Genomic DNA, 10,364 nt, shown 5'->3' on the forward strand with positions numbered 1-10,364 from the left:
AAAAAAAAAAAAAAAAAAAAAAAAAAAAAAAAAAAAAAAAAGGAAAACTCTTTAGGAGCAAAACTTTTATGATAAGAGGTATTCTTGGAAAATGTTACACAAGCTGGGTGTACATTTCAAGTGCCTCAATGCCAGCTACTACTCCTGAAGTTTTGCTTGTAGTAGGTTTGGCTAGAACTATGCATTTTTCCTAGTTAACTCCAAGTTCACTGAAAATTTCATGTATCTTGTTAAAAATGTATTTTCTTTGCAAATTAATGTCTTCTCAGTTATCATAAATTTAAATGACAAAGAATAAGCAAAATAAGTCAATACAATTTGTAATTCACCTTCTAATACTATCATGTTGGGGGTTAGAATTTCAACATATGAATTTGGGAGAGACACAGATATTCAGACCATAGCAAAGTCATAATTCATTAGTATGTAATTTTTTTCGAACAGAATTCACTTTATCTCTATTTGTCATCCAGTTAAAACATATTTTACTATGTATTATTTCAGACAAGAAAAAATAGCCAAAATTATAGCAAACATTTATGAACTTATCATCCAGTGAAAGAAATAAAATGTGATAAAAAAATTAAAGTCTCCTCTAATTTTATTTAGTGTGTTCCTCATTTCCCTTCCCCCAACCACCCAGAATCAATTACATTTTCTTAAGTCTTTGAGTATATTAAATCCATCACTTTATAATGTCTTTCAATAAGAGCACTTTTCTCATCTTGCCTATCATTTTGTGACCCGAAATTAATTAATCTCAGAACTTGACCAAATTTTCTCCCATATTGTGTGAGCTTCACCTTTACTCTCCCGCAATTTTTTTTGCGGGGGAGCCGGGGGAGACAGAGTTTTGCTCTTGTCTCCCAGGCTGGAGTGCAATGGTGAGATCTTGGCTCACTGCAACCTCTGCCTCCTGGGTTTAAGCGATTCTACTGCCTCAGCCTCCCAAGTAGCTGAGATTTCCGCCACCACTCCTGGCTAATTTTTTTTTTTTTTTTTTTGAGACGGAGTCTCACTCTTTCACCCAGTCTGGAGTGCAGTGGCGCGATCTTGGCTTACTGCAACCTCGCTGCCTGGGTTCAAGCGATTCTTCTGACTCAGCCTCCCAAGTAGCTGGGATTACAAGCGCCTGCCACCGCACCTGGCTAATTTTTGAAGTTTTAGTAGAGACAGGGTTTCACCATCTTGGCCAGGCTGGTCTTGAACTCCTGACCTCGTGATCCACCCGCCTCAGCCTCCCAAAGTGCTGGTATTACAGGCGTGAGGCACCGCATCCGGCCCACTCCTGGCTAATTTTTATATTTTTAGTAGAGATGGGGGTTTCACCATGTTGGCCAGGCTGGTCTCGAACTCTGGACCTCAAGTGTTCCACCCACCTCGGCCTCCCAAAGTGCTGGGATTACAGGCATTAGTCACCACACCTGGCCTATTCTCAAGCAATTTTGAGACTGACCTTAAAAGCAAGTTTGAAGCAGTTATTTCTGGAGATTTTCTTTTAAATCATGTATGCTTTTGCTTTAAAAAATGTTTTGGTTGGGTGCAGTGGCTCATGTCTGTAATCTCAGCACTTTGGGAGGCCAAGTCGAGGTGATCGCTTGAGTTCAGGAGTCGAGACTAGCGTGGGCAACACAGCGAAACCCTATCTCTTAAAAAAAAAAAAAATTAGCTAGGTGTGGTGGTGTGCACCTGTAGTCCCAGCTACCTGGAAGGCTGAGGTGGGAGGATTGCTTGAGCCCAGAAGGTCAAGGCAGCAGTGATCCATGGTCGTGCCACTGCATTCCAGCCTGGGTGACAGAGCAAGACCCTGTCTCAAAAAAATTTTTTTTCACTGTTTTGTATAAAATAAAAACTATAAAATAGATAATCACTTTCAATTTAATTATCCAGAAATAACTGCCATTTATACTTTAGGGAACATTTTCCCAGACAACTCTATATTTTCAAATATATATATTTAATACACAAATACAAACACATACACACAGGTGCCTACATGTATACCTATATATATTCACAACACACACAATTTTAAAATAGAATTATCCTATGTTTGTAGTTGCAGTTTTAACTCACTGTCAAATACAACTTTATATAACAACGACTATATATATAATGTATAATAATACACATTTTTAAGGTCTTGCTTTATCACCCAGACTGGAATGCAGTGGCACAATCATAGCTTACTGCAGCCTCAAATTCCTGGGCTCAAGCAATCCTCCCACCTCAGCCTCCCAAGTAGCTGGGACTATAGGCACACCATTACACCTCATGAATTTTTTTTAGAGACAGAGTCTTCTAATGTTGCCTAGGTTGGTCTCTAACTCCTGTCCTCAAGTGATGTTCCCGACTTGGCCTCCCAAAGGGCTGGGATTACAGATGGGAACCACCAAACCCGGCCTGTCTCTTATTTTTAATGGCTGCACAGTTTTTCACTGAATGATGTAGTGTATTTTAATCAGTATCTCTGATGGAAAGGGATAATAGTCTTTGAAATCCATTTTTTACCCTCTTCCTTTGGTTATTAGATAGTCTCCAAGCTGGATTATGTACAAACTACATTTCTCATTGGCTCATTCAGCTAGGCATGGCCATTATGTGATGTGAGTGGAAGTTATGAGGAAACTTCCAGGTCAAGTTCTACTTTCTTTCCCTTTTACCAACTGTAGCATGTGTTTGGTAGTGGTAAGGATGGACCACATAAAGGAGGAAAATGGAGTAAAGTGACAGAAAGAATCTGGATGATCTTGTGAAACATACCCATTGTACCTCCTATCCTGATTGCAATTTTGAGTGAAAAATACATTTGTCTTGTTGAAGACAAGGTTATTTGTTCTCTTTGAAAGCAAAGAAATTCTATAACTAACAATACTTTAGAGATGGACTTCTGAGTTGTTTACAGTTTTTCTTTTTTTGAGATGGAGTTTTGCTCTTGTTGCCCAGGCTGGAGTGCAATGACACGATCTTGGCTCACCGCAACCTGCGCCTCCTGGGTTCAAGTGATTCTCCTGCCTCAGCCTCCCCAGTAGCTGGGATTACAGGCATGTGCCACCACACTTGGCTAATTTTGTATTTTTAGTAGAGATGGGGTTTTCTCATGTTGGTCAGGTTGGTCTCAAACTCCCAACCTCAGGTGATCTGCCCACCTCGGCCTCCCAAAGTGCTGGGATTACAGGCGTGAGCCACCGCGCAGGCCTACAATTTTTCAATATTACAAGTAATTCCAGTGCATATATCTCTTCCCATGTGTAATATTATATCCTTAGAGTAAATTCATATATGTATTTACTGTATGGTCAATAAGACATTTCAAGTATATTGGAAATTTATACACATTTATACATTTATACTGCTACCTACTATAAAGGAGATTGCCTTTTTTCCCCATATCCTTACCAACATGGATTTTGTCAGCTTTATTTATTTGAGGTTGAAAAGAGCAAGCTCATAAAGAAATTCTGTACCTTTCTGCGTTTCTTTCTTTCTTTTTTTTTCGTTTTGAGACATAACTGTCATCTTGTTGCCCAGGCTGGAGTGCAGTGGCACAGTCTCGGCTCACTGCAACCTCAGCCTCCCGGGTTCAAGCAATTCTTCTGCCTCAGCCTCCCAAGTAGCTGGGATTACAGGCGCCTGTCAACACACCCAGCTAATTTTTTTTTTTTTTTTTTTTTGAGACGGAGTCTCTCTATGTTGCCCAGGCTGGAGTGCAGTGGCCCGATCTCAGCTCACTGCAAGCTCCGCCTCCTGGATTCACGCCATGCTCCTGCCTCAGCTTCCCGAGTAGCTGGGACTACAGGCACCTGCCACCACGCCCGGCTAATTTTTTTTTATTTTTTAGTAGAGACGGGGTTTTGCCATGTTAGCCAGGATGGTCTTGATCTCCTGACCTCGTGATCCGCCCGTCTCGGCTTCCCAAAGTTCTGGGATTACAGGCTTGAGCCACCGCGCCCGGCCCTAATTTTGTACTTTTAGTAGAGACAGGGTTACACCATGTTGGCCAGGCTGGTCTTGAACTCCTGACCTCAGGTGATCCACCCGCCTNCCTCCTGGATTCACTCCTTCTTCTGCCCTCAGTTCCCAAGGTAAATGGACCTCCGGCCCCTGGCCACCCCGCCCGCTAATTTTTTTTTTATTTTTTAGTAGAGACGGGGTTTTGCCATGTTAGCCAGGATGGTCTTGATCTCCTGACCTCGTGATCCGCCCGTCTCGGCTTCCCAAAGTTCTGGGATTACAGGCTTGAGCCACCGCGCCCGGCCCTAATTTTGTACTTTTAGTAGAGACAGGGTTACACCATGTTGGCCAGGCTGGTCTTGAACTCCTGACCTCAGGTGATCCACCCGCCTCGGCCTCCTAGAGTGCTGGGATTACAGGCGTGAGCCACTGTGCCTGGCCTTCTACATGTCTTTAATAAAGAGTCAAACGTGTTTTCTAGCACATTTGTAGTTTTTTAACATTTAACTGTTAATATATCTGAAATGTATTTAGTTGTTAAGAAAAGGTAAGAATGGCCGGGCGCGGTGGCTCGCGCCTATAATCCCAGCACCTTGAGAGAAGGGTGGGTCACCTGAGGTTGGGAGTTTGAGACCAGCCTGACCAACATGGAGAAACCCCGTCTCTACTAAAAATACAAAATTAGCCGGGCGTGGTGGTGCATGCCTGTAATCCCAGCAACTCTGGAGGCTGAGGCAGGAGAATCCCTTGAACCCGGGAGGCAGAGGTTGCAGTGAGCCGAGATCGCGCCATTGCACTCTAGCCTGGATGACAAGAGCAAAATTCCGTCTCAAAAAAAACAAAACAAAACAAAACAAACAGGTACGAATCAACTTTATTTTTTTTCAAGTTGTTGTTAGTTCTTCCAGTATAATTTATTGAATAATCTTTGTCTACCTCCCTGAATTAAAATGCAACCATGTAACAAATTACCATATATTCTTGGGTCTATTTAATTGAAGGCTGTATTAATTTTTTTTTTTCTTTTGAGAGAGAGTCTGACTCTGTCGCCGGGGCTGGAGTGCGGTGGCGCCATCTTGGCTCACTGCAAGCTCTGCCTCCCGGGTTCACGCCATTCTCCTGCCTCAGCCTCCAGAGTAGCTGGAACTGCAGGCACCCGCCACCACACCCGGCTAATTTTTTGTATTTTTAGCAGAGACGGGATTTCACGGTGTTAGCCAGGATGGTCTCAATCTCCTGACCGCGTGATCCACCAGCTTCGGTCTCCCAAAGTGCTGGGATTACAGGCATGAACCACCGCGCCCAGTCTAAAATTGTTTTATAGTAGATTTTAATATCTGGTGTGCTAAGTCCCCCACCCCATATGCTGCTTTTCCAATTTTTCCAAAATATTTATTTTTATTATTATTATTTTTTTGAGAGAGTGCCCAGGCTAGAGTGTAGTGGTGTGATCTCGGCTCACTGCAAGCTCTGCTTCCTGGGTTCAAGCAATTCTCCTGCCTCAGCCTCCTGAGTAGCTGGGATTACAGGCATATGCCCCCACTCCTGGCTAAGTTTTGTATTTTTAGTAGAGACAGAGTTTCACCATGTTGGTCAGGTTGGTCTCAAACTCTTGACCTTGTGATCTGCCTGCCTAGGCCTCCCAAAGTGCTAGGATTACAGGCGTGAGCCACCATGCCTGGCTATGTATTTATTTTTCATGAAAACTTTACAGTCATTTTTCAAGTTCCCCAAAAAGTTAAAATTTCGTTGTGATTATATTGCCTTTATAAATTAATTTAAAGTAATCAACATCTTTAGAATATTGACTCTAAACAGAAACAAGTATAATTCTGCATTTATTCTGTCATCTATATTCTGCAGTAACATTTTATAGTTTTCTTCATCAGGTCTTGTACGTTTTTATTAAGTTTAGTCCTAGAGTGTTTTCTGCTAAAACAAATTATTTGCTATTGTGAACAGGATTTTTTTCTTTTTATTGCATTTCCACCAATTCATTGCTTATGTATAGGAAATTTAAAAATGTTTTTCCAGTTTGCAGGAAGCTCCTTTGTCTATCTCTTGTCTCCGGTGGAAACTCCTGTGACTATCTTCCGAGCTCTGCTTGACTGGATCACAGTTAAAGAAAAAAGTGAGGCACTTCTCCAGGAAGACAAGAAAATTTCTTTTTGTAGTTGGACTTATAAAATGTTGGAATAGTAAGTCTGTCTTTGTCCATTCTGGCTGCTATAACAAAATACCATAAACTAGGTAGCTTATAAACAACAGAAACTTCTCACAGTTCTGGAACCTGGGAAGTCCAAGAACAAGACAAGATTAGGTGTCTGATAAGGGCCCGCTTCCTCATAAATGGTACCTTCTTGCTGTGACCTCACGTCGTAATTTAAGGGATGAGGAGTCTCTCTTCGCCCTCTTTTATAATGTCACGAATCCACTCAAAGACCTCACTTTCTAGTACCATCACCCCGGGGGCTAGGATTTCAACATATGAATTTGGTGGGGGGAGTGGGACACAGATATTCAGATAATAGTAAAGTCTTAATTCATTAATATGTAATTTTTCACCTGGTGCAGTGGCTCACACCTGTAATTCCAGCACTTCCAGAGGCTGAGCCAGGTGGATCACTTAAGCCCAGGAGTTCGAGATCAGTCTGGGTAAAATGGCAAAACCCCATGTCTACAAAAAATACAAAAATTAGTCAGGCATGGTGGCGCACCTGGAGTCCTTCCTGAGGCAGGAAGATCACCTGAGTCCAGGAGGTGGAGGTTGCATTGAATCATGATCGTGCCACTGCACTCCAGTCTAGAAGACAGAGCAAGGCTGTCTAAAAAAAAAAAAGAAGAAAAAAAAAGTGTTTAGCACACCATTAATTAAAAAATAAATAAATATATAAAATATGTAATTTCCCCCCCGAAACTGTTACCAAAAATGTTCTGTTGACTTATCCTGTGATATCAGGCAATATTCACAATTCAGTCCAATTCTATAACCTTAAAAAACATGTTTATTGATTTTATTTATTTATTTTTTTTAATTTTATGAGACAGGATCTTGCTCAGTCTCCCAGGCTGGAGTGCAGTGGCAGGATCACGGCTCACTACAGCCTCAACATCCTGGCTCAGCCTTCCAAATAGCTGGGACTACAGCTGCATGTCACCACGCCCAGCTAATTTTATTTTATTTTTTATAGAGACAGGGATCTCACCATGTTGCTCAGGCTGGTCTCAAACTCCTGAGCTCAAGTGATCTTCCTGCCTTGGCCTTCCAAAGTGCTGGGACTACTGACGTGAACCACCACGCCTGGCCAAAAACCACTTTTTTTTTTTTTTTTTTGAGATGGAGTCTCGCTCTGTCGCCCAGCCTGGAGTGCAGTGGCTGGATCTCAGCTCACTGCAAGCTCTGCCTGCCGGGTTTACGCCATTCTCCTGCCTCAGCCTCCCGAGTAGCTGGGACTACAGGTGCTCGCCACCTCGCCCAGCTAGTTTTTTGTATTTTTTTAGTAGAAACGGGGTTTCACCGGGTTAGCCAGGATGGTCTTGATCTCCTGACCTCGTGATCCGCCCGTGTCAGCCTCCCAAAGTTCTGGGATTACAGACTTGAGCCACCGCGCCCAGCCAAAAACCACTTTTATTGTTAAAAGTTTTAAACACACGAAGTTAGAAAAAAATGTTATAATGAACCTCTATGTACCTATCACTCAGCTTTAACAATTATCAACTCTGCCTTTGGTGTGGTGGCTCATTGCCTGTAATCCCAGCACTTTGGGGAGGAAGGAGGTGGGTGGATCATTGGAGGTCAGGAGTTCAAGGACCAGCCTGGTGGTGGGCTCATGCCTGTAATCCCAGCACGGGAGGAAGAGGCGGGTGGATCACGAGGTCAGGAGTTCAAGACCAGCCTGGCCAAGATGGTGAAACCCTGTCTCTACTAAAAATACAAAAAAATTAGCTGGACACAGTGGCAAGCACCTGTAATCCCAATTACTCGGGAGGCTGAGGCAGGAGAATCGCTTGAACTCGGGGGCAAGGTTGGAGTGAGCCAAGATCATGCCACTGCACTCCAGCCTGGGTGACAGAGTGAGACTCCATTTCAGAAAAAAAAAGAAAAAATTATCAACTCATTGCTATTTTTGTTTCAATGTTCCACATATTCCTCACCACACACACCCTTATTCTCTGCCACTTGAATCATTTCCAAAACTTTGTGATGGCGTGGGTTTCCTTGCCCAATGGGGCAACTAGCCTCTTTTCACAATGTCTATTTGATCATGTGGACAGTCACATATTATTATGCCATATAGTAGGAATACCTTGGTCCCACCCCTCCTTTCTTTTTTGTTCATTTCTTTCTCTACTGAGTGGCAGCAAGCCTGAGGCACTGGATATTGTGCTACTTTTTTGGTTTAGCTATCTATAGATGACACTATGAACAGATCCTGACTTGGTAGATGGGTTAATTTGAACACCTCCTAGTTAAATAGCAAGGGGGAGGGGACAAACTGAATGCCAAACATCCCCATTCCCATCCCTGCACATTAGAAGAGAAGGGGGAAGAGATGATTGACACTACTATGAGCTCTGTGTGCTACCTCCCACCTCCCTGAGTTAGATTTATAGAAGCCTTACAAAGAGATTACTGGACTCAAAGATGTCAGTTTTCTGAAAATAGAATATAAAAGTACTCAGTGCCATTTTTGTTCTCAGCTGTAAGTTCCGTCAGGAAATACATGGAAGACAAGAAAGATACTGCTTAACACATCTATCACCATGTTACACATACAAACTCAAGAAATGCAGGAAATGGCTCCATTGCTGCACTGCTATTCTGCCTTGCAAGAGAGCTCTGGCATAGAATGTGGGTCCAGAGACCTGGCTCTGCTTGCAGTAGCTCCCCTTTGCCCTATTTCATTCTGCAGGGCCACCAAGGCCCTGGGACACTGAAAGTGCTAAAGCTACAGACTGTTTGGTTGCAACGTGGAGTCCCTCAGGTGTATAGACTCTCTCTCTCTCTCTTTTTTTTTTTTTTTTTTTGGAGGTGAAGTTTCGCTCTTGTTGCCCTGGCGGGAACACAATGACACGATCTCATCTCGCTGCAACCTCTGCCTCCTGGGTTCAAGCAATTCCCCTGCCTCAGCCTCCCAAGTAGCAGGGATTACAGGTGTCCGCCACAATGCCCAACTAATTTTTGTATATTTAGTAGAGACAGGGTTTCACCATGTTGACCAGGCTGGTCTTGAACTCCTGACCTCAGATGATCCACCCGCTTCAGTCTCCCAAAGTGCTGGGATTACAGGCGTTGAGTCACTGCGCCTGGGCTAGACTCTCTTTTTAAAGATTAACTGGAGATCATCATGGCGGATGGGAGGCAGAACTAGACTGCAGCTCTGACTTTGATGGACAGAGTGGTGTGCGGAGGCTCGCACCATGAATTTTAGCTTCAGATCAACTGCAAGAACAGACCACCAATCTTGAGAGGACCCACAGACCCTCTGACAGAAGCAGACTGCTCCTCCAGGGCCCTGGAGACACCCCAAATATTGTGAGAGCCCAAACTGCAAAAGTGGGAAAGGTAGATCCTCCTGTCCCAAACACACACCCTCTCTGGAAAAATTGAAGGACTGTTTGCAGGAGAAGTTTCTGATCTTACCTGGAGCTGAGTCAGTTAGAGAGCCCAGTGAAATATAGGCATAGAGGAAGCAGCAGGAAAGGCCCTGGGAACTTGCTGGGTCCCCAGCATGCCATTCCTGCCTGAAACCACAGGGATCTATCAGGAGAGTGGGCAGAAGAGTGAGGGACAACACCACAGCGAGAAGGAAGTGTCCAGCTGAACTTTGTGACAATTCGAACCTGGTGAGAAGCCTCCTGGCCAGAACTCAAGGGAGGGTGCAAACCGGTGTGCAGACTCCACAGACGGGGGAAGAACTAAAGCCCTTTTCTTTTGCAGCTGGGAGGAGGGTAGCCTGGGGCAAGTTCTCAAGCCCAGCTCACCCACTGCCCAGAAATAGACTTGAAGCTGTTAGGGGGTGCATAGTGGGAGTGAGACTAGCTCTTCAGTTTGTGTGGGAAGTGGGTAAGGCCCGTGACTGTGCTTTCCCCCACTTCTCTGACAAACTGCATGACTCAGCAGAGGCAGCTATAATCCTCCTAGGTACACAACTCCATTGACCTGGGAACCTTACCCCATCCCCCACAACAGCCACAGCAAGACCCGCCCAAGAATAGTCTGGGCTCAGACACACCTAGCCCTGCCCCGACCTGATGGGCCGTCCCTATCCACTCTGGTAGCTGAAGACAAAGGGCATATAATCTTGGGAGTTCAAGGGTCCCACCCACCACTGGTTCCTCTCCATACTACCATAGTTGATGTTTTCTGGAAAGCGCCACCTCCTGGCAGGAGGCCAACCAGCACAAAA

The sequence above is a fragment of the Rhinopithecus bieti genome, unplaced genomic scaffold (genome assembly GCF_001698545.2).
Source record: "Rhinopithecus bieti isolate Rb0 unplaced genomic scaffold, ASM169854v2 scaffold_1306, whole genome shotgun sequence".
Taxonomy (NCBI): Eukaryota; Metazoa; Chordata; class Mammalia; order Primates; family Cercopithecidae; genus Rhinopithecus; species Rhinopithecus bieti.